This window comes from Equus caballus, chromosome 15 (assembly GCF_041296265.1).
Source record: "Equus caballus isolate H_3958 breed thoroughbred chromosome 15, TB-T2T, whole genome shotgun sequence".
NCBI lineage: Eukaryota > Metazoa > Chordata > Mammalia > Perissodactyla > Equidae > Equus > Equus caballus.
The window spans coordinates 13,246,707-13,268,385 of NC_091698.1; the positions used below are offsets into that span (position 1 = coordinate 13,246,707).

Below are 21,679 nucleotides of genomic sequence, written 5' to 3' on the forward strand. Positions count from 1 at the left end.
TAACTCTAACCTTCAGTCCATGGCATGACTCTGGACAAGAAGGCAGAAATGGGGTGGTGAGAGAGAGGGCTGAAGTAGACATCCGTTTTGTTTTTGTTTTTATTTTGACACTCAGCATTCACTCACCTTCTAAAAATAGTCCTTCTTTTGCCCTCTGGGGATCTAACCCCGTTGTCAGTTTCAGTCCATGTCAAGTGGAGTTGTTTATCACTAACGCTCTTACTTTAAAGGAGGGCATTGAAGTCAGGCTTGGCCAAAAAGATTGGTCCATGCTTTTGGCAACAGCGTTTGGTCAGGGTTGGGCATGTGACCCAACTGGAGACAATAAGGCACAGTGGGACTTTTGAAGGGACTAGTGGGAGAAACAACCCATTTTTAGCTGTGCTTTTAGTTTGGAAGATGTAGCTACGAACTTGCCAGACAGACTTACAAGGTAGCCAGTCCAGAATCTAGAGCAGAGAAATGGATAGAAACTGAAACTTGATGACATCAGCTGAGCCCCAATATGAATCCTCCTGCCTGAGGGCAGCCTTACTCCCAGACCTTTTTCAGGTGCCTGAGTCAACAGATCCTGTTTTTAAAGTCAGTTGAATTGTACTTGCCATCATTTACATCCAAAGAATCCCTCACAGCGTAAGGGGGCTCTCCATCCCTGGCTCCCTCTTCTGTGCTAGCACTCTGAATATATATTACCTTCTCTGTCCTTCAGGTCGTGCCCTTCTATAAAAGAGGGTAAAGAAACCTACTTCAAAGCATTGTAAAGTTTAAATGGGATAATATACATAAAAAGCATAAATTTGTTTCACAACATTGAAGTACAATAAGCAGTACTTAATTTTTCTAAATTAAATTAAATCTGGCTCGAAGACCCCATTTTAAAGGGTAGGAAGATATACAATAGTAGTCATTAATGGGAGCTTTTTGCCTATTTAGTTAAGTATTCACCATCAAATATGTAGGTAAGAGCCTGTGATCTTGAGTCCATCTTGGTTGCCCCTGGGATTTTCATTGCCCAAGCCCTTCAGGCCCATTGAAAGGCCAGTGGCTGCACAGCCTCTGTGCTAAGTGTGAGCAATGCCGTGTCTTGCGACAGCTCTCAAGATGATGGGGCTTGATGATTAGTCATCTCAGCATCATCACTTCATCCCTTAAAACATTGTGCTGTCTGCTAGAGGACTTCCTCACAGAACCCGTCCACCTAAGGGACTCGTGTCTACATCCTGATTCTCAGGGTCTTGGAGCCACTGCTACCTTTAGGCAACTCTCCTTCTCTCACCCCAGCACTTGTGTCAACCCCTATCTCCTCTCTCCTTGGAGCAGCCAGCTAAAGTCTCCTCCCACATGAGGGTCTGGACAGGACTGTACAACAGGTGTCTCACAACTTCTCCTTGGGTTCAGGAAACATGAAAGCCATTAATAACTCCTGAACCCAGAAGCCCAGAACTTCCTGTAAGACAAATGAGGAAAGGTAACTTTTATTCCTTCTGGAGTCCCCTCAGATGGAGGGTAGAAACAGCATTATCCTGCTTCAAATGAAGGTTGCCTCAAGCTGGGCAAGAATCCCTGCAAAGGAAAATTACCTACTCTTGTCAGCCCAACCCCCTCCCACAGTGAAGCATTGCTAAACTTGCATAATACTCAGTTCCTTCTCTACCTCCTGGCCCCCATAGAAGGAAGGAACAGACCCTGAGTCTCCTGGGAGAGATAGGGAGGCAGCCTCCACAAATCTCTGAGCTTCCACTTGGCCTCCCTAAGGAAGACCAAACGTGTCCTTGTGACCCCAGGAAAATAGCCTAATTTAGGCTCTGATCCAGGGCCAATGGAAGTTCCAGAGGAAAGGCCTCAAGAGGAGCCCCGGGGCCAGCCCCGTGGCCAAGTGGTTAAGTTCGCACGCTCCGCATTGGCGGCCCAGCGTTTCACTGGTTCGGATCCTGGGTGTGGACATGGCACTGCTCATCAGGCCACGTTGAGGCGGCGTCCCACATGCCACAACTAGAGGGACCCACAACTGAAATATACAACTATGTACTGAGGGGATTTGTGGAGAAAAAAGAAAAAAGAAGAAGAAGATTGGCAACAGTTGTTAGCTCAGGTGCCAATCTTAAAAAAAAAAAAAGAGAGAGAGAGAGAAGAGCCCCTTCTCATAGCCTTGGCCCCTTCATTGTGGCTGCAGATTAGGGCACAGTTCTGAGTGTTAATCCATGTGAAGGCTGCCTCAAGAAAGCTGATTCCCTTAGGCAGCACCTGGTACCAGAGAAATTCACAGTACCTGAAGCTGGGATCTGGGGTTCCCATACCCAAGCCACATCAAGGTACCAGTCAATTCATGCATTTTATTGGCCCTGACATTAGGTTTGGAGTGTGGGCTTGAGGGTATAAAAATTCAGGTAACCCATTCCCATCACATTCTATGTCACTGAAAATTCTTCAGGCGCCACAGAATATCGTGTAAATGAGACCCCCACCCCCACCCCCACCCCCCACGCCCCCCAAGCTGCACAGCACTGATCTCTGGGTATAAGCAGCAAGCCCATGAAATCTGTTTGTAGAGAAATTCATCCTCATCTCTCCAGTCACTGTTCAGCTAATACGTTTTCCTTCTTTTGGTAAGAGTCCTGCTTTCCCATAGGAACTGGAATCTGGGAAAAAGGAAAACAGTACTAGAAGCAGAACAAGAGTGTGGGATCACTCCTGGGTGGTACTGTCACCTCATTTGGACAGTTCACTGCCTAGATGTGCTGAGTGTGCAAATTCTGTCTCGTTGCCTCATCCAGTGTTTCTCTGAATAGAAGCAAATATCTGGGCACCAGGTATGACTTGTTTTGTGACCCCAGCCAGTAAGTCAGCCCTTTTGAGCTTGGTTAGGCTCTCCCTTGGTTAGAAGCTCTTTGGCAATGGGTTCATGGAAAACATCCCAGAATGGGAGCTGCATGCTGAATTCCCTAGTACTGGCTTTGCCATCGATTGTGTGATTCATCCTCTCTGATGTTCAAGCTGTGAGAAATAAATTTGAAATGATGGATGTGCTATATTAAATATATCAATAAGAGCAGAAGTTAAACCTTGCAAGCTGTAGGGTTTGCTTCCTCTATAAGCCTGGCTATCTCTACGGGAACTGAAGGTTGCTTCTTTAGGCCTGTAGTCGGGGAGCTAGAGCAGAGTGGAGATACGGTGGCGGAGTGAGGATGAGCCGTCTTGCACCTAATTTTTCCTCCCCTCTAAGTCTGAATACTGGCAGTGGTGAGGCAGGTGGTTCTAAGGGCTCCTTTAACTTTACCATTCATGATGACCCCACACCGCCTTTACCTCCATGCCACCTTTCCCTCCTTCTTTGGATGCTTCAATCTCTTTGATGTTTTTCTTACCAGACGTTACTCCGCTTAACCATTAAACAGCTTTAACTTTGATGACGTGGATATGGATGAGCACAAGGATCCACTTGGTCCCTTTGGTCACTTTTGCTTCAGTGAAGTCAGTGGGATGTCCAAGAAGAAACCCTTGTGTTAGGAAGAGTTCTAAGAAGGTTCCAAAGATCCCTTCTTTTGCTAGTCACACCCTTGTATAAACTGCTCCCCTTGAGTGTAAGCTGGACCTCATGATTTGCTTCTGACTAATAGGATAAGGGAAAGGTGATGGCATATCATTTCCCTTGTTAGTTTACAAGATTGTGACTTGTGTCTTGCTAGCAGACTCTCTCCTGGCTTTGATGAAGCAAGCTGCCATGTTGGAGAGGCCTACATGACAAGGAACTGAAGGTTGCCTCCAGCCAACTCCAGCCAACAGCCATCCAGGAATTGAGGCTCTCAGTCCAACAGGCCTTGAGGAACTGCATCCAGCCAGCAGCTATAGAAGTGATCGAAGAAGTGTGTATTTCCCCAGGCAAGCCTTCAGATGAGACCCCAGCCCCAGCTGACACCTTAAGTGCAGCCTTGTGAGAGACCTTGGAGCAGAGAACCCAGGTAGGCCTTGCCTACATTCCTCACCAACAGAAACTATGAATTAATAAATACTTGGTTTTTTAAGCCACTAACTTTTGGGGTATTTGTTATATAGTAACTAACACACCCCTAAATTACTGTAACCTTGGTGTAAGATGTAGCATGGCTGGGAAGGCAGGCACCAAATGAGAGGACAACCTCCTTGACAACATTCCTGGAGATACTGTCTTCAATCTCGAAGACTATCCCCAATTCTCTTAGCTGCAGTGGTGTCATTGTGCTCCCCCCAGCCCTGATTAGTCTCCAGGAGGTGAGGCCTAGGTAAGGTAGTGCTGGGTGGAATGGATGGCCAGGATGTGGGGTGTTAATCTGTCTGGAAGGGACATTGTGAGCTCAAAGTGACCCTCAGGGATCATGAGGAGTGATGATAAGGTCATTCTTCCCCTCCTCATTCTTTCCTTCCTTTTCCACTCACTCCACCATTCCTTTTTCCCTACTTGTTTTCTCCTTTTGCCCCAAATTCTGGGTGGCTGCCCGACGACCATTCCTACAAATGATAGCCAGGTGATCTCTTGGTCTTGCAATAATTCTACCAAGCTGGGCATCCTGAGGAAGTTTCCCTCGGGAGCGACTCTGCCCTTTCCTTGAGGTGTCCTCACATGCAGGGAGACCTCATTGTCGAGCTCAGAATGTGCCTTCCAGACAGATTAACACCCCACATATAACAGATTCTTCGGCGGGACCCACCCAGTTCCTGGACCCTGCCCTGGCCACTCCAGTGTCCACAATCGCAAAACCCATCCATACGCACACCTGCACTGACTGCTCACCTGTGAGATACTCAGGAATCAGCAACTTTTTCTAAATGAAGGTAAGTTACCGTTTTCAGGAAAATATTCATATCTCTGGTCCTTTTCAGAGCTGCAAGTTCTCTCCTCCCTTCCGCTCCAGGAAGGGTAGAGAAAGGGGAAGGGTGAACTGCTCCCCATTTCCGTTAGGGTCAGCTGAGGCGTGGGGACGTGGCCCACCACCCAGACTTCCTGAGGGAGAGAAAGGCTCTTAGGAGCAGGTGACATTCATTCCTCACCAAGAGATCCAAGAGCAACATTTCCCCCTGCCACTCACCTCAGGGCCTAAACACCCCCACACTTCCAATTCCAAAACTTTCTGAGACAACAAGGGGAAATTCTGGCTGTATCCTTCCAGAGGAACGCATCCCACCCTGCAGCTGTGTATAGTTCAGGATAGTGAGGGAGCAGATGGAAAGACAAGTTGAGCCAAGTTCTGGACTTGAAGGGTTTTTCTCATTTTGAAAAGGCCCGGAAGTTTTTAGAGTAAACTTTTTGTACTTTTTATGAAAAAGTAAAGTGTTTTAAGTACAGGACATCTGAGTAAGGTCAAATACATGACCCAAGATAAAACTGAGAAAGCCACTGTCAGGCCCCCTGCAAGGGACTGGTCATCTTGCAGAAACCGAAAGAGGAAATCAGTCAGATCTGACTTCCCTCCTTCCTTTCCCTGAGCATAAGCGCTGGGAACCCCAAACCCACTCCCCCAAATCACCACACAGAGAACACTACTCTCTCCTAGCAGGAACATTTCTTGAGGACGATCAGTATCCTTGGTTGTGCTAACCATGGTTCTCATCAGAGGATGTGTTCTCGTGAAAACTGCAATGCTTTCTCAACAAGGACTGAATGATTTCTTTGGGGACATTTTTCCTCCCTGGAAGTGTTGGAGAAGCATTTCCTGTTTGAATAGAAGAGTCAGATCTCTGAACACAGTGCTTTCATTAGAGGTGAGGGTGGCCGGAGGGACGTGGCATACATCATGCATGCAGGTGGGTCTTGGATAGGGCACAGACTCCCTGTAGGGTGAGGAAGGGGGTTGACTCTGGCATAAATGCTGGTCCTTGAAGGCCACAACTTTCCAGGGCTGTCTGATCCTGTCTCTTTTCTGTCTAACCCTTGTACGAAAACTTGTCAGGAGGGACAGCATCTTGGCTGCAGGATGTGGTCCTTGCCCATTCCCCTGGCTGTGGGTCAGAGAGAGCCCCGTAGTTGGAGGGATGCCCCTCGTCAGGCTCTACCTGGGCCTGCAGTTCCCCCTTCTGCTGACTTAACTCTGCAGCCTCAGGTTCGTATCTACATGCCAGTTTCTCCTCTAGGATCTTCCCGATGGCTGCCATGAGCTCATGAGCTTCAGGAGGCCCACAGCTCACGAGAGCTTCACTTTGAGCTGGGTCTCAGAGCGGTGCAAAGGTTGACGTGAACTTGGCTTTTTGCTGGGGACTTTCCTGCCCTGTGATTTTTTTCTTGGAATTAATCCACTGGAAAAAACTGCCTCATTATTTTTCTGAAGTAACTTTCAGGAGGAAACTGTTCGTTCTGTGACAGATACGGGGAAGTGCCCTCTAATTCTCTGTCCTCAATAGAGTGGCTCTTCTTTCTGGCTTTAGACGTCCCAACTCCTGAATCGTCGCTTCCACATTCTCCTGCTCTGGAGTCCAGAGGTCTCACTGTCTTTGCAGCTGGTGGGAAATTCCTATCCTGGCATTTCCATGAGACATGCTTAGAGGCCCAGGGTTCCCGCTAATCTCCATTGTCCTCCAAGTGGACTTGCAGCACCTGGGAAGCTCCCATGTCCCCACTGGAGACGCTCTGGGACTGAGTCAGTGAGGAGTCGAAGGCAAGCTATCTGAAGTAAGGGATATGTCAGCGGGAGAGCCTTTAGGCTGGCTATGTTCCTTGCTCTTCAATTGAAACTTCAACTCGGTAGGGAGCTGTTTTTTAATGTCTGATGGTTTGGAATCTTGGGGAACTGCTATTTTTGGTGAGGGACATTCACTGGTCAGGGTAGTTTCTACTTTGCTCACATTGATATTTACCATTTGGGAGCTTCCCAACTTGTTGGTTGTCAAGATGTCACAAGATTGTGATGTAAGAACGCACAGCTCCTCAGCCTTGAATATCTCCCTGAAGTTCATGGTGGATGTGGAAAAATGTTTTCAATTCTTCTCCACTATCTTTTGGCCCTGAATCATGTCCTCTCTATCACTGGAACTCACATTCTCATCCCTTGGCACATGTCCAGCCCCAGCTTGCCTTGTGGGCACCTCTCAGCTGCATCTGTTATTGTCTAGTGCAGTCTTACTGTGACTCACTTTGTCTATAAAGCTGTGTGTGAGGATCTCTGAAGTCTGTCTGCCATGCTCGATTGCCTGGATGTCCTTGGCAAGCTCCCGGTCGATATCAGAGTGGGATGGTTTTAGGGACCCCTGTCCTTCGTTGCCCACAGATGAGGTAGCAGGGAGTGGAAGATCCAGGATGGGGACTGAATTCGTTGTTTTCACCTTATTTCCCTGAAAACTTTTAGAGCTTCCCTCAGGGGGCTTGGAAACCTCAGCTTTGGAATCCACCCCAGAAATATAGGTGGCTGAGGAGAGAAAGTCAAATTGGGGAAGAGGCCATGTTTTGGCTTCTCTCAACTTATAGGATTTTATGGATTCAAGAACTTTGAGGGGTAGGCCCCACCTCTGACTCACACGAAACCTTATAATATGGGCTTCTAGCACCTGTCGGGTGTTGGGATCCAGAAAAGAAAGCTCTGGAGTGGTCATCTGGGGGTGGACCCCACCTACTGTTATGTTTTTCAGATTTCTGTTTTCCATATTGTTCTGGGAACTCCCAGAAGGAGGGGATGGGTTGTCCTCAGCCAGCCATGAATGACACACCCCAAGGGGGCTCCTCCCCGCAGTGATCTGCCAAAACTTCTGGCTTAGATGTAATCTAAGAATGGTTTTCATTTCATTCTGGTCTGTGTCCTTCTTTGAGACATTTAAGAGTTCATTCCCTGAGTAATTCCTTGAGTGACACACACAGCTACATTTTGTCTCTGAGGCAGCCCTCAGACTCTTTAGTAGGTAGCATTCTGAGACCCTTGGAGGACTATCTTCTGGGCTCTTCTCTAGGATATATCCAAGATTCCTCTTCATGTCCTGCCTTAGTTGAAACTTTGTTGAGATCGTCTCATGGAAGCTTCCTGGGAAACTCAATTCAGTCTCTGCTCGATCCTTGCTACTCTGGCCCTGAAGCTGACGGAGCTGTGAGTGAGCATGTCTGCCTTTTTGCTGAGATGTTTCTGTGAATTTACACAGAGACTCTAGATTCCTACTGGCATGGAGGCAGCAGTGTGAGAATAGCCTCCTTGGAATGTGGAGCTCCATTTTATCCTGGGGTTCACTGGTGATATGAAAATGGCCAGGAAGGACAGAGACTGGTACATAGGCATGGGAGGACTGGCTGACCAAAGGAGGGGTGAGAGCTTGAGGACAAGTGGCTTCTTGAGATTTTTGGAATGCAGGGACTAAACCCCACAGACTTTCTTGTTGCTTCTGCAACATGTGCCATTTCAGGTGTTGACTTTCAGTTGAGATATGAGAGTCTGACTCAATCTGGGATCTATGGAAAGACACTCCATGGTGCCTAATCTGGGATGGAGAAGAAGATGGTAGGATTGAGAGTGGGGATTGAAGGTGGGCATGGGGCTGAACCTGAGTGAAAGGTGGGGGCTGGGATTGGGGGTTGGTCTGAGAGAAGGGTTGCAGATGTACATCGGGGAGGGGAGGAGGGTGAGAATGGGGAAGCGGTGGAGATTCTTGATCCCACATCTTGACTGCAGAAGCATTACAGATTCCATTGAATAAGACAAAATGAGACCCTAGTGGGGCACTACTACTAGAAACCAGGAGAGTGGCCACCAGGGACTCACTGTGCAGAGAGGGAAGACCCCAAAAGAGCTGGGTATATTTCTGCTGCAAGTTTTCTCCCAAAGTCTTGACATATAGTAGCTGTTGACAAATGCTCAGCTGCTCTGGTTTGCCTGTGATGTCCCAGCCAGTTTAGGGGGCTGTGGTGTCTTGTACGTCAAGTGGCTGCAATGAATTCCCTGAAGACATCCGTTGGTTTTCTGAGCACATTTGTTTTGAAAATAGTCCTTCCTCCTTTTCTTTCTTCTCTTATATCTGGAAATCCATTCTCTTTTTTATTTGTCTTGCCAAGAATGCCTGGCCGTTAAGGCCAAGGAAAGAATGGCTGCTGGCCTCCATGTGATTGGTAGCAGAGTCTCCCCAGAGTCAGGTCTCTGGTAGACGGAGGGAAACTTGCTGTCCTTGAAAATCAGAGTGTGATAATGTGGGGAGTTACATGTTCTTGGCAGGAGCCTGACAACAAGAGAATTCTGAAATTGACAGACTTGAATGGTCAATGCCTCTGACTGTTGGGACATAAGTGGACAACCCACCAGGGCTATCTGGAGATGAGTTCTCTGGAACAGACTTCAATAAGATGGAAACCGATTTAGATTGAGTCACAGTTAAAGGATGGTCTGTCGGTGGTGAGACAGGCTTGGTGGTGCGTGATGACAAGCCAGTGAATCAGTGGGATTCATTATCTGGGACAAATTTGGTAAGACGTTAATATCTTGGGAAAGGGTGCGGTCAAGAGAGAAGATCGTATTCAGAGACAGAGTGGCCTCTGGTTGGAGAATAGGACCTGTTGCCTGGGTGTCATGTGGTGGCAGAGGGGGAAGGGCAAGGGGTTGGGGTGGGGAACGGTCTGCTGGGAAGTTGGACTCCAAGGGAGGAAAAGGCTTTGGTGGCATAGAGTGACCCGGTGGTGAGGGTAAAAGAGAGTCAGCTAAGGGTGTCGTTGGGTTACGTGAGAGAATGGAGGGGGGCGGTGGGGAAGGGTCAGGTGGAGGGGATGGTGTTAGGTCTCCTGGAGGGACTTCTGAGAAGGCAGAGGACAGAGTGAATGATGACTCAGTCCCAGAAGCTGTGGAAGCCATAGAGGACACAGAGGCAGTATCATCTTCCAGGTCCTCCAGGAACAGCAGCCGATTGACCTCCATGGTTGTGTTATTACACACCTCACAGGAGGGGTCTGGTCATATCAGTTGACGAAAGCAGGTGGTATCGTGATACTGGCCCCGGGGACTGAAGGAGACAGGATATACATAGCTGCAGCCAGGACCAGAACAAATATATGGGGCCCTGGTCTGACAGAGGTAGGGGCACCCATTGCATAGTGTCCTTTCACATCCCCCCACTGCCTTGAGCTCACAATCTATGTTGTTTCCTTCTCCCTAAGACTTTCACAATATGGATTTCAAAATTAGAGGATTTTCCCTCCCTTATCAATCTCACGTTTCACTGAGGCCCTAGAAATTCTTAGACCCTGCTAAGAAGCGGGATACAGGAAAGAAGGATTGTGTTTAGTCACCTTTGCAGCAGAGAAAGCACCTTCCTTGCCTCCTCTGCTTCACTCTGGCAAGCTCTCCAACCTGGGAAACCAGGAAAGTGATGAAGACAGAAGCAAAGAGATATTTTAGGAGGCAGAGTAGAATGTCCTGTATGGTACCCTTGGTAGATTGGACTTGGAGAGCTCCAAGAATTGGGATTCAAGATCACATGGTTAATGATAATAATAAAGCTCACGTATGTATGTTGCTTTATCATTCAGAAAGGGCTTTCATTCATATATGTATGTCATCCTATGTGAGGCTCAAAAACACCATGTGAGGAACATAGGTCACTGGTTACTTCAAGGAAGAATCTGATCATCCAGGAAGTCAAAGTACTTTCACAAGGTCAGGTGACAGAAGTTCTGACTCTTGACATCTCATATGGCCACTTATTGGGAAACGCCCATTGCCCAGGTCCATCACTGCTTCATGCCCAGATGTGGGCAGAGCAGGAATCTGAGAAGTGTTTCAGATTCTGACTGCTTTCCCATGATCCTCTCCTCTGAGGGCTCTGTTTTCTGAGAGGGACTGTATCTAGTGACTGACATCCTCAGAGACCATGGACCTGGGACCTTATGGAAAGGACAGGAAGGGTCACCCTTGGAGAGCTCAGGTGGGATAGGTAGAACCTTACCACTTGGTGTTGCACCTTTTCTTCTCCTCTTGGCTCTGCCCTGACACTGAGAACAAAAAGAAAAGAATGAAGGGCTGGGACTCATTGGTCTCACTTCTCTGTTTAGGAAAGTCAGATATTTGTTATCCAAGAATAATATGACTCTCTATTTTAATTCCTATAATTTTGCGTTCCTTCCTTTTATTAATTTTTAAAGGTGATAAAATACTTTCAGTTTTTCCTGCTTTGAAAACCTCGAAGGAGGATTTTTGGCTAGAGTCCACACTTGATATTCTCAGTCAGAAGTCCTCTGCTCAAGGAGGGCATAGACTCTGAGGCCCACAGTCACATCTGTGCTTCCTCAGATGGGACCCTGTATCCTGGCACAGAGCTCTTGCTCCAGCATCTGCTCAGAGACTCAGCTCTGTTCTCCTGATCTGCCCAACACGAAGGAAGGCTTGGCAAGTTGCACCTGTCATGGCAAGATGACCTATGATCAAGTGCTGGGAACGGTGTTCTCCTACACAGATCTGAAACGCTAAATAACTGAATCAAGGACTACAGAATCACCGTTTGGGATTTTATTTGGGAACCTACCAGCACACCCAGATAGTCTGTGAGCTTTAAATGGAATCCTTAGTCCTCCCTGAAGCCCTAGTTCTGCCTGTTCTCTTCCCCTAAGAGAGCAATGGTCTGTCCTCTCCTCAGACTTCCCATTTTAGGTGTCTCTCTGGCCCAGCCAAACTCATTTAAAAATGTGAGAAAGGGAACAGGAAAACAAAGAATTATCCTTTGAGGAGTGACTTTTGGTTCCAGCTCCAACACTTAAAGATCTTGGGAGTCTTTACTACTGTCCTTAGGAGAAGCAAAAGCTGAGCAAACTGAAAATCAATGGCTTTTCTTGAAGTCACCAGAGAATTGAGGTTGCAGGGCAAACTACTACCCAAAATCTTCAGAGAGGGTGAATGCAGAGAATCACAGTTGAGATCAGCTTACCTGGAGCAGAAGCCACTAGAGCCATAAACTGGTAGAAACACGTAAAAGACACTGACAAACTGCTGAGGATGCATGTGGGCTAGCATGAAAGTGAGAAACTCCTGGAGGACCATTTAAGGGGAGGCCCCACCTACTCGTGAGTTTTACTTCCAGGAACCCTACTAAGTTCTCACAGTGAAGAACCATGAAGAAACTCTGATGTTTCTGGCACGGGAGGGTGGGGGAGAAAGGTTACCATTTTGAAAGGATTTTGAAATATCCCCTGAGTGTGCTCCGTAATAGAAGCCTCCTCAGCAGGGGAAAAGAGTACCAAGCCTTATCCCACGTGGGTGAAGGGCAATTACCCAACTGCAGCCCCCTGTAGCCTTCCTGTCTCATCTAAAGAGTTCAAAGAAAAGAAAAAAAAAAGCTTAGAAACACTTGTGAAGGTCACAACCCAGGGACACAGGCCCACTAAAAGATTTAATTATATCCCCTCCCTTAACACCTTCCCACCGCGTCCCCAGGGCTGCAGTATAGTGATGGGATCATAGCTGAAAGAGTTGCAAGGCATAGGCTCTGTTTAAGGAGGAGATTTAGGGGAACCTAAAGACACAAGAAACACAAAAACAAGGGCACTAGAGGAAATTGAAGCCTCTGACATACACATCTACGGTAAATATTAAACACAGCCCAACACCTAGCCAGATGAGCATAAAACTTCACACTAAAGGTTTATTTATTTAAGTTCCTATTTCCTAATACAGCATGTCTGGCTTTCAACCAAAAATTACAAGGCATGCTAAAAGGCAAGAAAAAACAGTCTAAACAGACAAAGCAAGCATCAGATCCACATTCACATTGACACAGGTTTTGGAAGTATCACACATAGAATCCAAAATAACCATGATTAGTATGTTAAGGGCTCTGATGGAAAAAATAGATGGCACACAAGAACAGATGAGGAATGTCAACAGACAGAGGGAAATTCTAAGAAAGAATCAAAAAGGAATGTTAGAAACCAAAAGCACTACAAGAAATGGAGAAGGCCTGTGATTGGCTCATCTGTAGATTGCATACGGCCAAGGAAGGAATATGTGAGTTTGAATATATGTCAATAGAAACTTTGCAAACTGAAATGCACAGAGAAAAAGAAAAAAAATTTTAAAGCCCAGACTATCCAAGAACTGTGAGACAGTTTCAAAATATGTAGCATGTGTAATTGGCATACCAGAAGGAGAAAAGAGAAAGAACAGAGTAGAAAAATATTTGAAGTAATAATGTCCAAGGATGTTCCAAAATTAATGACAGGTTAACCATAGATTGTAGAAGCTCAGAAAAGACCCCAACAAGATAAGTACTAAAAAAGTCTATACTTGGACATATCGTCTTCAAACTGTAGGAAACCAAAAGATAAATCTTGAAAGAATCCAGAGGAAAATAAACACCCTACATCTAGAGGAACAAGGATGAGAATTGTGGGATTCTCATCATAAACCATGCAAGCAAGAAGAGAGTGGAGTGAAATATTTAAAGTGTTGAAAGAAGAAAAAACACCACCCACCTAGAATTTTATATCTAGTGAGATTATCATTCAAAAGTGAAGGAGAAATAAAACCTTTCTCAGACAAACAAAAACTGAGGGAATTCATCAGCAGCAGACCTGCTCTGCAATAAATATTTTTTAAAAGTTCCTCAGGGAGAAGGAAAAGGATAACTTGGATCTTCATTAAAAAGAGGAAGAGAAGGGGGTTGGCCCCGTGGCCGAGTGGTTAAGTTCGCGCGCTCCGCTGCAGGCGGCCCAGTGTTTCGTCGGTTCGAATCCTGGGTGCGGACATGGCACTGCTCATCAGACCACGCTGAGGCAGCGTCCCACATGCCACAACTAGAGGAGCCCACAAGGAAGAATACACAACTATGTACCCGGGGGCTTTGGGGAGAAAAAGGAAAAAATAAAATCTTTAAAAAAAAAAAAAAAGAGGAAGAGAAGGAATAAATTAAGGTAAAATGAAACTTTTATTTTTCTTATTCTCAATTGAGCTAATAATAATAGTGACGATGTATTGGGTGATTATAGTATATGGATAAGTGAAAGGAATGAAAACAATGTTACAGAGGACTTACATTACTTATAAACGTATATTACAAACTCTACAGCAACCACTGAAATTTTTTTTAAAGAACAATTGATATAGTAAGAGATGAGAGAAAATGGAATCATAGAAAATGCTTGTCTAAAACCAGAAAATGCAGAAAAAGAGAAGAAAAAAGAATAGATATGATGAATAGTAAACAGTTATAGACATTGTAGATATGAGTTCTACCGTATTTTAAAAAAATCGCTATAAATCGTGTAAATTCACCAATTAAAAAACAGAGACTGTCAGTGGATTAAAAAACAAGACCCAATTAAATGTTGTATACAAAATGCCCACTTTAAAAATAAAGATACAGATACATTACAAATAAAGACAGAGAAAAATGTACCCTGCTAACACTAACCAAAAGAAAACAGGAGTAACTATATTAATTTCAGACAAAGCAGACTTCAGAACAAGGAAAACTATCAGGGATAAAGAGGGGTATCACATAACCATAAAGGGTCCATGCTCCAACAAGACACACAGTCCTCAACATGTATACATTGAACAACATAGTGTCAAAATATGAGGCAAAAACTGGTAGAACTGCAAAGAGAAATAGTTGAATCCATTGTTATGTTTGGAGATTTCACCCTCTCTCTCAGAAATGGACAGATTCAGCAGGCAGAAAATCAGTATAGATGCAGTTGACCTGAACAGCACCATCAGTCAACGTGATCTAATTGACATTTTGTAGAGTACTTCATCCGATAATACACATTCTTCTCAAACTCTCATGGAACATTCACCAAGATAGACCACGTTCTTGGCCACAAAACACACTTTAACAAAAATAAATAGAGATTGTACAAAGTATGTTTTCAGACCATAATGGAATTAAACTAGGAATCAATTACAGAAGGATAGCTGGAAATCCTAAAATGTTTGGAGATTAAACAACACGCTACTAAACACATTGGTCAAGGAAGAAGTCTCAAAGTATTTTAAACTAAATGAAAATTAAGATAGAACTTATTAAAATTTATAAGGTATAGCAAAAGCAGTACTTAGGGGGAAATTGATAGCATTGAATGCATCTATTTGAAACGAAAGATTTGATATTTCTGAGGGACCTGATTTACTTACCTGATTGATGTCTCTCTCTTTCCGAAATATTGGGAAACATGGACTCCTCTTTAGGTAGCAGAGTGACAGAAGAAGGAGCCCCACCCCACACAGGAAGGCAGGGATGGGAATACCTAGGAACTCAAGCTGGAGCTCAGCCGTGGTGCATTAACATTCCTCAGACAAAGAGGGTGATCTGCATCACCAGAAGTGCACTGCCACCTCAGGCAGCTGGGCGTTAAGAGTGCACATTCTAGACTAGAGTTCCAGGCCCACATCACAGAGCTTTTGCATAGACACCGAAGGTTCTTGATGGTCGGGGAGGGGAAAACACAGAAGTGATGAACCCACAACCCTTCCCCCACCATCCAGGCCAGCAAATCAGTCCACCCCTCTGAGGCCCTTTAGATCCTTCCAACTTACCTTCCAACTCCACATATTCACCATAGCATATATTTCACCTTGGTGAAATTTTCTATTTATTCTGTTACCCAGCTATTACCCAAGAGCCTTTTATTGCTTGGTGATCTCCTTTTGGACCCCCACGTCATCTTTGAAAGTCGGTCCTGTGCCCAGGGATTTACATCCCCAAGATCTACTCGGCCTTCAACTAAAACTTCCCCTCATACACAATGTGTTTTTACCTGTATGAAACCAGAAATACACTCAGCGGCAGCCCCACCTCCCGTTATCTCCTCAAAAGAATCCACTATCACCAAAAAGCATGAGAGAACAGAGTAGCCTGTATCAACCAACAGAAAGCATGAGAAAGAGGGCCACAAGGGCGTGGCACATCCGTGGACCCAGGGCAAACAACTTGAAAATGTTTGGTAGTTCTTCTTTTCCCCGAATCCCTCTTAGGCTAGTCAGCCTCTAAAGGTTCTCAAATCTGGCCCCCTCCACCCATACGGTGTCTCCCCCTGCTGCTCCCTCTTTTTCTCTGCCAAATCCCCTCCTCGCAGCAAAATTTTAAACTTTTCCATTATTTTACAGAGCAATTGTGCTGGACCATGACCTGCAGGGTCAAACTCATCTTGATTTAGGGACTAGGCTTCTCTTTAGCATAACTTCTAGTGAGCACAGTTGTAATCATATTTGACAGTACCTTTAGATTTTTTTTGAATCACACCTATGGTTACTTCTTCCATGAAAGGTTTTATCATTTTTTTCCCCATCTACTTTCTGTCTTTTCCCCAAAATTCCCATTGACGTCTCTGTACCTTTTTAAACAATAATGTCATTTTTGTTGATGGTGGATATATGTTTATTTCATCTTCCCCCACGCTAGCTAGTCATTTAATAGGTATAACTTTTACAGCTTCATTGTTTAGTGCTAAACTGCTGGAATGAAGCCCTGTGTCATGTCCTCCCTTTGCCTGCCCGCATTCCCTCGCTGAGTCTGATGAATCTATCTTGGCCGCAGACACCCAATCCTTTCCCTCCCATGTGAGAGGGTTTACCAGTAATGACAGCTCCTTTCTTTCCCTGTCTTCTCCCTCATCCACAGCTTCACCATCGTCTCTACCCAAAAGGAAGGTACACTTCAAGCCCACCCCTCTCATGTACCCTCCCTCGACTGCAGGAGGTCTCTGTTCAGACAAATCCCTCTATGTATCTTTGCTTCTCTGGCATTGTTTTTTTTATAGCAAGTCTGGTCCTGACTGCCCCTAAGGTCCCCAGGACTCATGATTGTCAAATCATCCTTTAAAGTCTGAGCAAGATAAGCTCCACCAACAATAGTTTCATGTGGGGCCGGCCCCATGGTCGAGTGGTTAATTTTGCACACTCCGCTTTGGTGGCCCAGCGTTTGGCCGGTTTGGATCCCGGGCGCGGACATGGCACATTCATGGACATCCGTGTGTGTGTGTGTGTGTGTGTGTGTGTGCTGATATAGAGAGAAAGGGGAGGGAGGGAGCGTAGACAGAGACAAAGTGGAGAGATATCGAAAATGGGTCAAAATACTAATGGGTACACGTGGATAAAGGGTATATGGTTGTTTACCATCCATGCAACTTTTCCACAAGTTTATCTTTAAATAAATACATTTTAAAAATGGACCGTTGGCTGTTGTCCCAAATTTTGCCTAACCTTTGAAATTTCTGGCTTTGATTCCCGCACCTGCCATCGCTAGCCTACCCAGACCCCAGAAGTGTGCAATGGTGACTTTAAAACAGTTGTCGCAGGTTCTGTCCCAGGCAAGAAACCCTGGATCCTCTTTGCACATTTAAAGTGTGCTAACATTTCAACAGGGTTTCACAAAATACTGGAAAAGAGCATCCCCCCGCCAAATTTTTTTTAAAAAAATTATACATAATATAAAACAAGAACCAAAGGAAACAACAAAATATTCAACGTGTGTACAGCATGAAACCCTTAATTTCTTCCTTATCTGGTGCCACTGGGTCGTCCGTATGCTGGGGTTTTGTGGTGTGAGTTGGTTTGCCGGCACTTCCTCTGCTCTGCTAGTCAGTTACCACTCCTGCACCAGATTTCCGTCTTCAAAAATTGTGTTGACATCTTTTGTCATATCTTCTCCCCTTCTTGTCATCCTCAAGGGCCTTATTCTTTTTAAATCCTTTACTTGTTTTGGCAGCTTTATTGAAATATAGTTCACATACTATACAACTTACCCATTTAAAGTGTATAATTCCATGATTTTTAGTATATTCACAGATGGGTAACCATCACCACAGTCAATTTTAAAGCATTTTCATGACTTCAAAAAGAAACTTCATAGCCTTTAGCTGTCATGCCCCTGTCCTCTCATCCCCCCAGCCCTAAGCAACCACTAGTCTACTTCCCCTCTCTCTAGATTTCCCTGTTCTGGACATTTCGTATGAATGGAATCATTTGAGGTTATTTGTGACTGGCCTCTTTCACTTCTGCATAATGTTGTCAGGGTTTGTGCATATTGTAGCATGTATCAGTACTTTTTATTGCCAAAAAATATTACATTGTGTGGATATACCATAATTTATTTACCCATTCGTCAGTTGATGGACGTTTAGGTTGTTTCCGTCTTTTGACCGTTATGAATAATACTGCTATGGACATTTGTGTACAAGTTCTTGTGTGGACATATGTTTTCATTTCTCTTGAGTGTATAGCTAGAAGTGGAATTTCTAGGTAATATGGTAATTCTGTGTTTAACTTTTGAGGAACTGCCAGACGGTTTTCCAAAACAGCTGCACCATTTTTCATACCCACCAGCAGCATAGAAGGGTTTCAGTTTCTCGGCCTTCTAACACTTGCTATTATCTTTTTGATTCTAGCCATCCTGTGTGTGAAGTGCTATCTCACAGTGGTTTTGATTTGCATTTCCCTGGTGCCTAATGCTGTGGAGCATCTTTTCATGTAATATTTTACTTTTGGGGAAGGAGAGGAGATAAAAAAGTGTTTGATCTCCTGTGTTTAACTCATCATACAGTAGCTCGTTTTAAATGTATTACAGGAAAGAAACTTTCTTCTAAATCTTTGAAAACACTTGCGTGGTGATGTGAAGTCCTTATCACATGTACAGTTTTCTCCTTCTGTGCTCTCTACGTGCTGCAGTCACTGTGTGACTGAGGGACTGCAACACCGTGCACTGCATTTGCTTAGGAAGATTCCTTTCTGCGTGGGGTGGAGGGAGGAGTTAACTCAGTGACTTCTCAGGCTTGACTACAGGGCTGAGCAGAACTGATGGCCAGAGCATCTGAAGCTCAGTGCGTTTCCTCCCCATGGCTCTGTCCATCTGTTTTGGGTCAGTGAGCTCCACAGGTAGTAAATGTCAAAGAAACGCGAGAGCTGTGACATGGGCACAAAGCATACACCTGAGAGACGGATGGCAGGATGTTCCCATGGGCTTTTGCCCCTTAACCGTAGTGTAGGAGACGGGCCGTATCACACGTGCCAGATGATAACTGTGAAAGTGGGGTAAGGGGTACATGGGACGTTCCACTGCTCTTGTGCATGTTTAAACATTTCTGTAATAGAAAGCTTAAAATAATGAAAGAAGCTGGGTGCCTCCTAAAGAGAGGGAGGGGACGAAAGGATACCTGGCAAGGGGGCTCAGTCCGTCAAGACGAGGGTTCAGCTCTCTCAATAAGGACATTTCAGGATGTGTAATCATTGAGGTTAGGAAGGAAACCTCTTTTCATATAACAGGAAAGAAAAAAGGAGGAACGGGAAAAGGTTTTTGTGAAGCTTTATTGACGGAAAGTTCCTGTCTCATGACTTCTAGTTCCTCTGTGATCAGTGGTCCAGCACATCTACTGAGCAAATGGAGACAGCCTAAATTTGAGGAAAGTGAAGGAGATTTTAAATAAATTTGAGTGTCCCTGGAGAGAGAATGGAATAAGGAAACAGCGACCTAAGCTCCATTTGTCTTGTTCTCATGTTAGTAAGCATGGGATAATTCTTTGTGGAATGAGTGAGTGATTTCCAGCTAGTGCTGGGGCTGAATTTACTGTGGCATCGGTAGACTCCATTGTGAGATTTAATCCAATAGTGATCAATTAGTTATAGGAAGGCATTTCTGGGAAAGGCAGAGAGATGGGATTTTGCCAGACAGGCAGGATTAAAAGGGATTGGATCGGGCCCATTAGTAGCGGAGCTTTTTAAATGTTGGTTAGCTGACAGACCATCGAGTCTACCCCGGAGAGGGAGGAAATGTAAACAAGAGCTTGACCGACAGACAAGGAGTAAGTGGAAAAATGAAGGGCCTGGAGTTGAAAAGTTAACAAGGGGCATATGAATCAGAAGAATGAGAGACGAGGCCAAGGGGTGGAATGTCCGACTGTAATAATCTGGATGGCTGAAGTGTTCCTGGTGATAAGCTCTGGAGTGTGGCAGTAACTACACTGGAATGGAAGGAAAGGACCCTAAGATGAGATGATGTAGAAACTGAGAGGCTGGTCTTTGGCCGGTCTATCCACATCGATGGTAGAGCCCTCCATGGCCTCCTCACCTCTTCAAGTCTCCTGCCCTGGGCCCCATCCCCCTCCCAGGACCTCCACAGAATCTGCATTCTTTCTTTGACCTCAAGTTTCAGACATTGTGGGTTCAATGGCATAACTCTGGACAAGAAGATACAAGTGTGGAGTGAGAGAGGCTGTAGTGGACACCGGTTTTGTTTTTGGTTTTTGTTTTAACACCTAGCATTCACAAGCCTTTCTGGCAAAACTACCTCCAGTGCCCTCTGGGATACTCACCCCATTTGTGTAGTGTGTGTGTGTGTGTGTGTGTGTGCGCGCGCGCGTGCGTGTTTAGTTTTGTTACAATAGTTACCATTATACTTGTATCTTTTCTAATGTCCTCAGATTCCTTTCCCTTACTCAGAGTCTTATTTCGTTTGTCACCTATATCTTGACCCCCTCTTATTACTTATAGATCATTTTATTCTATTTTTCCCTTTTTCTCCTCCCTTCCATTTTTAAAATCATGTTGTTTTTAGAAAACAAAATTGGTATTTTATTTTTCCACCCTTGTAGCCCTCTTTATTTTACTTAGACGTCTACAACTTAATGTATTTAACGCTCACCATCATAATGCTTTTTGAATTTTGCCCCAGTTGACACTCAGCCAATTTTTGAGTCCCAGTCTGTCTAAGTGCAGTTGCCTTTCCTCCAAACCCCTATTGTAAGGGTGGGTATATGTGCAGTCCATGGTGAGACCCCCATATATCTGTAACCTGGTGCATAGTCTGGGACTCACCTCTGGTTCATGAGCTGCAGGTGTTCTGGGGGAGACCAGCCATGGCTCCACCAAGGCCGTGAATATCAGAGGCGGCACTTCCATCCTGATAGGTGAACTGTACACACTAAGGGCAAGATCTTGTATATTGTATTAAGCATAGATGGAAGGAAGGCAGCAAGATCACCTTCCCCAAAGAGGGGGATGCCATGCCTGATGACCTCCCTGCAGATATTGTTTAATATTCAAAGAACAGCCCAGTGCCTTTTTGGAATAAGGCATCAGTGTGCTGTGCAGTGCCTGGATCAGCCTCAAGGTGGTGATGCCTGGATCAGATTGAGGAGGGGGCGGGTGGAAACAGGACAGGGTCACCATATGGATGATAAGGCATAAAGCTTTGTTCTACCAGCAAGGTCCTTCTTTCCCCTCTTCATTTTTTCTTCCCTCCTCGCTTACTCCAAGTCATCTTTTCCTCACTCTCAGCTTTATTTTATCCTGGGAGGTAGGTGGCTACCTGGTCAACATTGTTACTACTGGCAGCTGAGTGATGCTTTTGCTCTGCAACAAAATATCATTTGGCAGTCTGAAGAAATACCTACAGAGGGGAACCACTTCCCCCAGGTGCCTTTCCAGTAGGGAAACCTCAATGTAAAGTTTAAAGTATTCTTCCCTAACACATTAATATGACTCGCAGTACAGATTCTTAAGGCGCGTCTGTGCTGTTCCTAGCCCCTCCCCCACCAGCCCAGGATCCACTGCAGCAATACCCTCCCCCACCCCCCAAATCCCATTCAGGGTTCACCCACCTGTGGGGTCCTCTGGTCACTGACCTCTAAATCATGATGAAGCCACTGTTTTTTCTTCATTGTTGTTTTATGAATTGCATACCTATTCTTGACCCTCTTCGGATAGAGAACACCTGTCTTCCCTACTCTCTGAAGGATGTAAAACATTCAGTGAGCGGAAGGTGT

The 21,679-nt window shown here is 45.2% G+C and overlaps 1 protein-coding gene across 50 annotated transcripts in view; it reads left to right on the plus strand.

Moving 5' to 3' along the window:
• LOC138917619 (ral guanine nucleotide dissociation stimulator-like) overlaps positions 1 to 21,679 on the plus strand; it is a 93,391-nt gene that overhangs the window by 29,075 nt on the left and 42,637 nt on the right. For 48 of the 50 annotated variants that reach the window (XR_011425839.1, XR_011425840.1, XR_011425841.1 and 45 more), the window contains one exon: positions 3,690 to 3,959. The gene's annotated coding sequence lies outside the window, so the exon portion shown is untranslated. Of the gene's footprint in view, positions 1 to 2,611; positions 2,811 to 3,686; positions 3,960 to 21,679 lie in introns of those variants that run through there. The other 2 variants (XR_011425849.1, XR_011425845.1) reach the window with 2 other exon arrangements.